The 12,088-nt window shown below is 39.2% G+C and overlaps 1 protein-coding gene across 14 annotated transcripts in view; it reads right to left on the bottom strand.

Moving 5' to 3' along the window:
* CD200 (CD200 molecule) overlaps positions 1-5,758 on the bottom strand; it is a 71,567-nt gene extending 65,809 nt beyond the window's left edge. For 12 of the 14 annotated variants that reach the window (XM_041746757.1, XM_041746802.1, XM_041746795.1 and 9 more), the window contains exon 1: positions 5,741-5,758. The gene's annotated coding sequence lies outside the window, so the exon portion shown is untranslated. Of the gene's footprint in view, positions 1-426; positions 552-5,740 lie in introns of those variants that run through there. The other 2 variants (XM_041746759.1, XM_041746755.1) reach the window with 2 other exon arrangements.
* Positions 5,759-12,088: the final 6,330 nt, after the last annotated feature.

The following is a 12,088-nucleotide window of genomic DNA, read 5'->3' on the forward strand; positions in this document are numbered from 1 at the left end:
ATGATGAACAGATTTAATAACGTAAAAATGAAAAATCTCTTAGTTACCAAAACAGGACAAATTCAAACTTAAAAGGCAAATGGCTGCAAGAAATACTTCAAAACTAATTAACTAAACTAACTTGCAAAGAGCCCATTTGCTTTCAGCAGGTTTGTGGTCTCTCTGATGTGAGCTCCTGAGGCTCATTTCAGAAGCAAAGCTTACTACTTTTCTTTCATTCTCTGTTTACTAAGTCATTGTTTCAAATATGCTCAATTTAACTGTTTTCTAGTTGCCAACAACTCGGATACATACATGACTAACATGCAAGCTCAAACATAATGCTCTGCTCCTGTAACTCTATAAAAGTGAAAAGACCACATCCTGGTATTTATTCATCATTGATTTCCAGCCACAAAGCATTTGCAAGAAAAAGTGAAAAGTTACCTGAATCTTGTACCCAAATGGGAAACATGAGGAGCTGAAGAATGAAATGGAGCAGAAAGCCCATGAAATTTGATGATAAAATCTTCACTAACACATGGAGTGTTTGATTCTCTAACTTGTTAGAGAACTCTAACCTGAGTTCTAAAATTGCATTTGATCTTTTAAATTTTCACTAATCTCTATTACTAATTAACCACTTGTGTGGACTGTTGGTTGAAACTTTCCTAATATTAAACAAAAAAACACATGCAAAAAAAAAAAAACCCCTCTCCTAATCTTGGAACGTTGGATTTCCTTGTTGGAAGGAAGGCTACCTTTCAGTTCTGTTGTAAATTAGACTCCAATTCTGCTGGAATCTCAGGTCTATGTGTATAATTTTCTTCAACACATATGCCTGCTGTTCTGTAGCTGTCACAGATTCATACACAGGCTCTGAAAACTTAAAACTTGCAAGATATTTTAGGAAGCTCTTTTTTTGAGAGTGTTATTAACTTTTCCCAGTCTTTTTATGTCTTGTTATTTATGTACATAATAAAATTCGAACTAGTTTACTCATAATGAGTGAAGTCAAGTGAAAAGACTGCTTTCCATGGAGGTATGCTACATTTTTAAAAATCAATCCTTTCGGCATCTAACTCCCCATGATCATCTTCTCAAACTGGAGTCAGAAATTTAAAAAGTAAGTTTTCTATAAAGTCATTAGTTTCAAATTAAATGCTTTTTATGTACTTTTATAAAAACAGGCCCAGATTACTTTCATCTTTCTACAAACTTCTCTTCTGCAAAGTACTTTAAATAGAGGGAAAGCACTCCTTGCTTAGTGGTCGTGGTTTGTGTTTTTCTCCTTTAAATTCCCACTTAGCCACTTATTTGCCTATGGGCATTTTATGTACACAAACTCATACAAGATTCCCCAGAATGTCTTCCTCTTGCTAGGATTGTAGAAAAGCAGTGCTCATTCACTACCAGTTCACAGCATAGTTTAACAATGAACATTTGAAAGTAAGGATTTTTTTCATCCTGCACTTCTGTTATTGCTGGTTTCATTCAGTTCAATGTATTTTTAATTTCCCTTGAGACTTCCTTTTTTTAAACATTTATTTATTTACTTGGGAGAGACAAAAAGAGAGCATGTGAGCAGTGGGGAGGCGGGATAGAAGGAGAGGGAGAGAAATCCTCAAGCGGACTCTCTGCTGAGTGTGGAGCCAAACATGGGGCTGCATCCCAGGACCCTGAGATCCTGGCCTGAGCCAAAATCAAGAGTTGGATGCTTCACCAAGCAACACACCGCAGGCACCCCAAGACTTCCTTTTTGACTTCTGGATCATTAAGGTTTTTTTTTTAAAGATGTTTTCTGTGTTTTGGGGGTTCTGTTATTTTTCTATTAATGATTTTTGTTTGATTCTATGTGGTCAAGGAATAGATTGTCTCTTTGTTTATGGTTCAGGATATGGTTCATCTTGGTATATATTCCATAGGTTCTTAAAAAAACCCATGTATTTTGCTGTTGTAAGGTGGTATGTTCTATAAATATTAACTAGATCCTAATGGTTGGTTAATGGTGTTGTTGAATTCTTCTATGTACTTGCTGATTTTCTGTATACTTGTTCTATCAATTTTTGAGAGTCTCCAACAATAATTGTGGATTTGTTTGTTTCTCCTTTCAGTTCTATCAGTTTTGCTTCAGATACTTGACAGCACTGTTGTTTGGTCAATAAACATTCAGATTTTTATGTCTTTTTAGTATATTGACCATTTTACATTTGTGTGCTTTCCCTTTCTGTCTCTGGTAAGGGTTTTTGTTTTTGTTTTGTCTATTCTGAAGCATTTAATATAGCCAATCCTGCTTCCTCTTAATTACTTTGCATGGTATATCTTTTTTCATAATTTTATTCCAACCTACTTATATTTCTATAATTGAAGTGAGTCTTTTGTAGACAGCATATAGCTGGATGATGTTTTTTTTTTTTGTTTTTTAACCCATTCTACCAATCTCAATCCTTTAATTGATTTTTATAGATCATTTACATTTAATATAATCTATATTTTTCTTTCTTTTTTTAAAGATTTTATTTATTTATTCATGAGAGAGAGAGAGAGGCAGGCAGAGACACAGGCAGAGGGAGAAGCAGGCTCCATACAGGGAGCCCAATGTGGGACTTTATCCTGGGTCTCCAGGACCTTGCCCTGGGCTGAAGGTGGTGCTAAACCATTGAGCCACCTGGGCTGCCCTAATATAATCTATATTTTTCAAGCTTAAGTTTGCCATTTTGTTTTTTTATATTCTGTTTGTTCTCTATGTTTTACTCTATTTGCTTTTCTACCTTCTTGTAGATATTTGAATTCTTTTTATAATTCCATTTAAATTTTTCTATGGTCTTTTTTTTTTTTTCAAGATTTTAAAATTTGTTTATTCATGAAAGACAAGAAAGAGAGGCAGAGACACAGGGAAAGCAGGCTCCCTGTGGGAACCCTGATGTGGGACTCGATCCCAGGACCCTGGGATCCTGAACTGAGCCAAAGGCAGATGCTCAACTGCTGAACCACCCAGGCATCCCTTCTATGGTTTTTGAGTGTGTCTTCTTTATAGCTTTCTTAATGTTTATTCTAAATATTATATTATGTATGTATGTGTATATATGCATAATGTAATACATAAGTAAGGATATATATGTGTGTACATGTGTGTGTGTACACCTTATCACTGTTCACAGGGGACAATACTTTAGCAGTCCTAGGGAAGTGTAGACAGCTTACCTCCCTTTACATTCTTTTACCCTCTTCCTATCTTGTTACTGGCAGATCAGGATAGAATCTAAAGTTCTGTACTTAGTCTTCATTGCTACAGATCTGGGGAAATTAAGTATCTATTTATTGCTAAGAAGCAGTAATAAGGTACCCTTCTTCTTAGTGCTCCTGTATGGCCTCCCCTTACCATTTTATAGCCGGGTGGTAAATGTCCAAACTTTCTATTTGTCCTCCTCTACCATCACCTCTGTGAGGAGGGTAAGGGGTACTTTGTTTGCATGGGAGTGAAGATCCAGGCTCTAATATGGTCTCCACTGAATCACAGGGGCTTGAGGTGCCTCTTTACTGTAAAGTAGGAATAAAAGTTCTAGTTTCCACTAGACTTTTTCTGATGCCACTCTCATTGGTACGTATTGGAGATGGGGCAGGTTTCCAGCACCTTATAAAGTTTGATATGGGTCAAATCTAGGCTTCCCACCTGCTCTTGTTGGTATGTCTCTTTGTATGTGAGGGAGGAGATGATTCAAGTTCTCATGTGGAGTTTAGCTGGAGCAAAGCAGCTATTAGTGAACATTTTCTGTCTTGCTAGACTGCCCCATTCCTGGTCATTTGGCTAAAAGGAACAGGACTTTTCTGAGGTCTTTTAAAAAATCTGTGTTATTGGCATTTCCAGGTGTCCAGCTTCTTTAGTACCTAGTCTGAGATACATGAAGCAAAAAGAAAACTCAAGGAACTCATCTCAGTGCAGTTATTCAAGTCTCAAGGTCCCTATCTGGTCTCCCTTCCCTTCATCCTTAAGAGTCTTCTCATGATTGTTTTATATATAATGTACAGGGCTTTTAACTGTACTTACTAGGAGGGATAGGAAAAGTTACAGAGACTCAATCTTCCAGAAATGGAAATCTCACATTATTCAATTTTTATCAATAGGCAACAAGCTTAAACAGTCACATCATAAACAATTCAAGTGGTCAATATATACATGAAAACATAAGTGTTCAACATTGTCATTCATCAGTTAAGTGAAAATTAAATCTACAAATATAATAATACCAAACATCCAATAGAATAATTACCATTTTTAACAAGATTGTCAATACAAAGCATTGACAATATGGGTGAGAGTTTAAATTGGCACAATCAGGGGCACTTGGGTGGCTTAGTTGGTTAAGCATCTACCTTCAGCTCAGGTCATGATCCCAGGATCCTGCATTGGGTCCCTGCTCCACAAGAAGCCTGTTCCTCTCTCTGCCTCTGCCTTCCTCTTTCTCTCTTTGTCTATTATGAATAAGGAAATAACAACTTTAAATAAATAAATAAGTTGGCGCACTCATTTTGGCAGTACTACTACAGTTGTATTTTGACCCACTGATTATCTCCTAGATATATACATCCAAGAGAAATGAATTAATATGCGCATCAAAAGACATACAAAAATGTAACAGAAGCCTTATGTGTGATAGCCAAAACTAAAAACAATTTAAATGGCATCAACTCTAGAAAGGATAAGTAAATTATAGTAATCTTCATAAAATTAGATGCTACATAGCAATTAAAAAAGAAAAACTATGTCATGGATGATCTCATGAAATAATAATGAGTGGAAGAAGTCAGAATACATATTATTTGATACCATTTATAGGAAATGTAAGAAATAGGTAAAATATTCAAGGGTAATAGAAATCCAAATAAAGATAATTCTGGGAAAGGGATACTGACTGGAAAGAGGTACAGGAAATATTCTGGGTTGTTGAAAATATTCTGTATTTTTCTATAGGCTGTATTTTCACAGGTTGATATATATGTGAAAATTAATTGAGTTGAAAACCTACTACATGTGTGTACGTGTGTCTGTAAAACTTAATTTAAAAAAGCTTTTAAGGATTTTCTTCCATTTCACTTTGTAATACATTCTAGTGGCCATTCACTGGACATCCTTGGAATCCAAATCGTTGAGCTTTTGAGATATTTTTTGTTTTTTAACTACACCTTCCTCAACTCCCTGGTCTTTCTTTCTTTCTTTCTTTCTTTCTTTCTTTCTTTCTTTCTTTCTTTCTAGATTTTATTTATTTATTCATGAGAGACACAGAGACAGAGAGAGAGAGAGGCAGAGACACAGGCAGAGGGAGAAGCAGGCTCCAAGCAGGGAGCCCGACGTGGGACTCCATCCGGGCCCTCCAGGATCACATCCTGGGCTGAAGGCAGCACTAAACCGCTGAGCTACCTGGGCTGCCCTGCCCTGGTCTTTCTAACTTAATTTCTATTGTATTTACTATTTACTATTTAACTTCCTTAAGAAGAGTCTTCTATCTCTCTATTAAGACCAATGATATTACTCCAATACTCACTACAGTAAACGATGGAGAATATCCCAAGCACATCACAGTATTCCAAAAAAAAATCTGTGTATATGTAAGCTTAGTTTATCTGTCGAAATATGCTAAGATATTACCTCATTATACCAATCTCTAATTGGTATAAATATAAAATATAAATATAAACTTCTAGGACTCTGCACCCACCTGCCAGAGTCCTAGAAGTTTATATATAGAGAGAGAGGGCTTACCTGTGTTCCATCACACATACTGTCCAGATAGTTTCAAGATGCATTGCGCTCTTAGGGCTGCATTCTTGAAAATGAGTCCCACTGTGGGAACAGCGGGTAGAATGTACACCTCAAGGACAGGGGAGGAAGTGAGGAGCCTGGATCCAGCTTAAGGGTCAACCAGTGGCCACTTCCTCTTAGTGACCGACTCCAGCAATGACTAACATAACTGCCTTTATTATACCCATTGACTGGGGAAAAAGAACAAAGGCCAGACTTTGCTTACGCTCCAGGTCTCCAAGCAGGATTCCTGAGGCACACGGATTACAATAGTCCTACTGTCCCTTCAAAGAACTTCCTTTAATATATTACCACTATAATTTTGCTCTTGATAATGCTGCTTTCCTCTCATAACTGTAAGAATGCCCATTACCCAAGATACATGTTAGCAATCACCTTTCACATGTATAGCCCACTGATAATACATTTGAAGTGTCTCATAACTAATGTTTTACTAGACAACAATAAAACCAATCTTATCTTAACAATAGCCAGCCCACCAAGATCTTGCAGACCTTGCTTTTAATATGCACGAAGTCCTGGAGACTTGTGCTATCCCTAACCCCAACTAAGAGGTATAAAATCAGTCACTCTTCATACTTCAGGGCAGCTCTTTCTGCCCACTGGTCCTGTCCCCCAGCTATCATAAAAGCATTTTTTGGCACAAAAAGTTTCAAGAATTCTCCCAGTGGAGAGTCTGCTTCTCCCTCTCCCTCTGCCCCACTCCACTGCTCATGCTCTCCCTTGCTACTCTCTCTCTCTCTCAAATAAATGAATAAATAAATAAATAGGCAAATAAGAATTGAGAGGAAATCACTTACAGTAGATATTATAGAAACAAATAATGACTAATCATTTATTTTCCATTGAATTCACCCAAATGAATCAGAGAAAATAAAGGGGAAAATATAGTTCCTCTTCCTTGTAGTTACTGGGGTGGAATTAAGTATGCCTGGAGAAAGAGATGAAACACAAAGAATGGAAAATAAATCTTTAAAGTAAATGTTTATATCTTTCTCATGAGAGTATAGATATAGTGATTGCTTCATCTGCTAATCTAATTCTAACTCTAATAGAAGATAACTTGCATGTCTCTCCGAAACCATCTTGACTTTCATGTCCTTAAAATGTTACATACACTTTATCACTTTTGAAAGCCTTTCTTAGTTTCCGTGAATGACCACCCCCAAAATGGATTTCCATTGCTAACTTTGTGAAAATAATTTTTTTCAGCAACATCTATTGCTTTATAGCCACTACAAGGCCACCTATGAAGTCTGTGAAAGATTCTCTGCAGGCCAGGAGGATAATTTAATCAGCCATTCTTCAGCATTTACTTCTGTCTTTGGTGGCTTCACCTTTAGCTTCCCCACTCTATGACCTCTCTTCCCTGCACAAACCTTTTTTGTAGGCATTGAAATAACTTCACAAAGGTTTTGTGTGAGTAAAATTATGAAGATATCACATATGCCAAGTAAGTATCTAAATTTCAAAATCATTACAAAATGTCTCCTAAAATATTTCATGATGATAGTAGAAATATGAAAATTGGCTTTATGGTACTATAAGTAAGTAATTTCAATTAAAATATCCTTTATATAGTATGTTTAGGAACAAGAAATGAGTATATCAGGAATGCTTGGGTGGCTCAGTGGTTGAGCGTCTGCCTTCTGCCCAGGGCGTGATCCTGGGGTCCCGGGATCAGGTCACATGGGGCTCCCTGCATGGAGCCTGCTTCCCCTTCTGCCTGTATCTCTGCCTCTCTCTGTGTGTGTGTCTCTCATGAATAAATAAATAAAATCTTAAAAAAAAAGAAATGAGTATATCATTATTCCTAAAAATTCCGCACATAAATGTTCCAGAAGTGAAAGTCCACCAAGCCTGTCCATTCTCCTACCTGTCCCAAATAGCCATTCTCTCTCTCTTTTTTCTTACTCAGCAACCTGCCTCCTCATTTCTCAAAATCTATACCACCCTGTCTTTCCCAGGAAACCCACTTCTTCTAGAATTTTAGGAAAACAGTGTCCATCGGCTCTTTGCCAGAAATCCATTGTTTAAAACTTTAAGTTAACATAGCAGCAAAATCCGTGGGGTTCCTTTTCACCTTTATGTGTCTATTTATGATTACTATTTTAAATAACCACGGCCTTAAGACTTCCAAGGTTGCCTTGGCAGGAAAGGGGCAATGATGCTGAAGAGCATCTTCAGGTGTATTTCATCAGCCAATCAAGTCAGGAGTTACGAAGCTGAAGCCAATGGGTGCAGAGCAGGGGCGGGGCTTGGAGCAAGTAACTGCCAGCGAAGATGCAGTTGACTGTGGCTCTTCTGGGGTGAACAGAATCGCTCGCCTCCACTTCTCATTTACTCCCTCAGGATATTCCTTCTGAGCCTCTGGACGGTGAGCCAGCCCAGTTTCCCCTTCCAGAAGTTGCCCTTCCTCTCTGGTGCTTCCCCCCTCCGCCTTCCCTCCTAGAGGATCAAATGCTCCCAAGTGGTCCAGCTACCCATTAGGCCAGCCATTCCCTCCTGGAGTTTCCATCCTTCCTCATGGCAGCCAAAGCCAGGCAGAGGAGCCTTTCAGTTGGTCTTTCTGGCCCTCAGCCCCTGCCCTTCCTCCCCGACTCTTCCTCTATCACCCCTCCCAACTATTTATCTGGCTTGTATTGGCTCCCTTTGCCTTGCTGAGGCCCTGAGAGGGAAGCACCCTGACGCCCTGGTCCATCTCCTCAGGTGATGGAGCTGAGCTGAGAAGGAGGAAGGGCCCCGTGGGAGTGAAGAGGCATTAGGAGGGCAGCCGACGGCCCACCTCAGAGTCCGTGAGTAAGAGCTGCTGTGTAGTGTGGCAGGACCTCAGGCATGGGTCTGTCACAAACCATTAGGCCAGAGTTTGCACATGTGAAGATTACTGGGATGCCACCGTGCCCTCATCAGGGTGCTTTGTCAGCTACTTCCTGGAAACTGTGGTGATCATAGGAAAGAACTCCCCTTTTCAGGGGCAAGGAACCAGTCTGACTTCCACTTTTCCATGGCAGAGAATTTCTTAAGGGTGACTGACTGGTGAGGACAAAGATACATGCCCTTTTTGAGTGAGCAGTCATTAACTCCACGCACAGTGCGCAAATGGAGGCATTTTCTTTCTTTCTTTTTTAAGATTTTATTTATTGATTCATGAGAGGCATACAGAGAGAGGCAGAGACATAGGCAGAGGGAGAAGCAGGCTCCCTGTGGGGAGAGCCTGGTGTGGACTCAATCCCAGGACCCCAGGATCATGACCTGAGCCGAAGGCAGACGCTCAACCACTGAGCCACCCAGGCACCTTAAGATTTTATTTTTAAGTAAACTCTACACCCAACATGGGGCTCATGTGTACAACCCCAAATCCAGAGTCCCATGCCCTACCAACTGAGCCAGCCAGGCTCCTCTATCTTTATTTTTAAAACTGTCTAAGTGATTCCAGTGCAGAGCCAAGGTTGAGAATCTCTGTCTTAGAGGCATGGCCAGGCTTGCTTTGCTTTTCAACTTGTATGGCTATCAAGATCCCCTGGTTTACCTTCAGCTCTTGACGTGATAAAGTAAGGTTAAGGAATTTAGAAGTCCTTTGGGGCAAAACAAAAAACAAACAAACAAACAAACGAAAAGGAGTCCCTGACATCAGAGAGCTGGTCTGACAATCAAAGCTAGATGTCACTCAGTGTCACTACCAGCAGGTCTGTTGCTCATACATAGTCTATGTTATTCTCTTGTTGGACACAGTCTCACAGAACATCAGCATCAGATGAGGTCACTCAATACCATAATAAAGTGAAACAAAAAGTCACCAGGTAACCCATAGATCCCAAATATCCCCTCTCTTGGCTAAAATGGGTGACGGCTGCTTCTTTCCCCATGACAGCTTTATCCTTATTCCAGCCTGCCCTCCCTACAGATATGTTAAGATACCCAGCCACAGAATTATCCTTGCTTTCTGACAGCATCAATTTATAGTAAACTCTTGCTTTTCTAGGATTCTAAGAAAATTTTCTAGGATTTCTAAATCTGCTCCGGAATTACCCAGCCAGAGCCCAGATCCACAAAAATTTCAACATCCTACTGCTAAAATGCCCCACAGTTCCCCAGGGTAAATGTTCTCCCTTATTGTGACAAACGATGAACCCAACTTACCAACCTCAGATGTGGTTTTGGTGGTCTTTGCCCAAAGGGCATTGATACTCTTTCTCACAAAACCTGACTCAAGAATATTAAAAAGAAACTGGATTTGAGACTAAAAATTGAACAATTTTGCCTTTAAATTGGGTGAACCATGGTGGTTGCTGACCTTAACTACACATTAAATTTGTTCGTGGAGCCCTGCTGCAAGCCAGACTGATTTAAATAGAAATCCCTGGGGATAGGAGCCAGGGACCAGTATCATTATAACACCACAGGTGATGCCAAATAAATATAATAAACACAGATAAGTTACATGGACTATGGACCTGTACAGATGGGAAAGCTGAGGCCAACAGCCGTGAAGGAAGCTACCCAGAATCTTTCACCCAGCAAACCGCAGCCCCTCAGGCCTTCACTTACAGGCAGCCTGACCGCAGTCAGCACGTTTGCATTGGTGCTAATAGGATACAAGCTTGATAAATGGTGTTTGCAAGGCTCTTTGATGCTAGTGATACATACCAAGTGGAAAGCAGCATAAAGTATAATTTTTTAAGGATGCGCCCAACTGTGTAAATAAAACACACAAGAGCCATAAGACTGGTTGATTTTTTTCCTGTTTTTTGAAACGTTTGTTTACATATTTACATACGTTTGTTTACGTTTGTTTACATATTTATTTCAAAAGTGCTCAATAAACTCGTATTCATTTAATTTTCTCTTTCAAAACACTTTTTTATAATCAGAAAAGGGCCTATAATAAAACATACATGTTTGAAATTTAAAAAGACATTGAAATTTGCATTTTAAAAAGACTTTTTTTGGGCGGTGCCTGGGTGACTCAGTTAAGTGTCTGCCTTCAGCTCAAGTCATGATCCCAGGGTCCTGGGATCGAGCCCCATGTTGGGCCCCCTACTAGCGGAGAAGCTGCTTTTCCCTCTGCCCTCCCCCTGCTTGTGCTCTCTCTCTCTCTCTCTCAAGGAAAGAAAGAAAGAAAGAAAGAAAGAAAGAAAGAAAGAAAGAAAGAAAGAAAAGAAAAAGAAAGAAAGAAAGAAAGAAAGAAAGCAAAAGAGAAAATTATGGGATTATGAGGGGAAGTTTAGTAAAATAATTGATTAAGCACAACAGCTAGATAAGATGGTAATAGTAGGCACTAGAAAATGTGAAGTCACTACTATGACTTGGAATTGGAGAATTCCTGGGCATGACTTTCAAAACCCTGATATAAAACTTTCCTTAGCATGGGAAGCAGATGAGATTAGCAGACTGTAGCCATTACCTACTTCTTCAAACGAGACACATCCCAGGACACATTGGGGCCCTCGTGATTCCTCTTTCATGAAGTAACAATAAGATACAACATGTAACAATTCCCCTTGTCTTAAATTCTTTTGATTTTAACATTTTTCTTCTATTCTTGGTCACTATATATGAATATATAAGAATCAGAGAAAACCTAGCTTATCACTCCCAGATGAGAGAAAAGGCTGTGATGAGAGATCACCATGGTTTATTAATTATTCTGTTTGGAGAGAACAACAAAGGAGATCAGAATATTCTGACCCCATTCCATTTCCCACTTTGGAATAGTTGCCAGAACATGCTTCCAGAGGCTCAGATATGCTGAAGACAGACCCCTCAGTTGTCTATGCCGGCTTGTGGTCCCAGTAACTGATTAGATGAAAACTCCTTTCAAACGGTTGGGTAGATGTGGAACGACTAACAGCTGAGTAGTGCTTGGCCTATAAGTGAACACAGGGTGACACTGGCTAGTGTCTATCACTTGGGGTTGTACCTTTTCTACCTCATTTAAATTGTAAGCATCATAGAAGGTAGAGGGTTCTCTAAATTTGGTGGACCCTTAAGACATCACCAAAAAGAATTATGGAGAAATATGACCTCCTTTCTTCTTCTTCTTCTTCTTCTTCTTCTTCTTCTTCTTCTTCTTCTTCTTCTTCTTCTTCCTTTCTTCTTTCTTCCTTCTTCTTTTTAAAGAAAAGCACTAGAAGGCCAGGACGAAAGCAAATTTTACAATCCTTTGATCCTGTGAGAGTTTTGATGTGTCTGAAGAGTTGAATTCATATGGTCTGTTGGAAACAACAGAATGGATTTGAATCACACTCTGTCTAATTTCACTCTACTTACCAAAGGATTTCCTAGCAC

This window comes from Vulpes lagopus, chromosome 1 (assembly GCF_018345385.1).
Source record: "Vulpes lagopus strain Blue_001 chromosome 1, ASM1834538v1, whole genome shotgun sequence".
NCBI classification, from domain to species: domain Eukaryota; kingdom Metazoa; phylum Chordata; class Mammalia; order Carnivora; family Canidae; genus Vulpes; species Vulpes lagopus.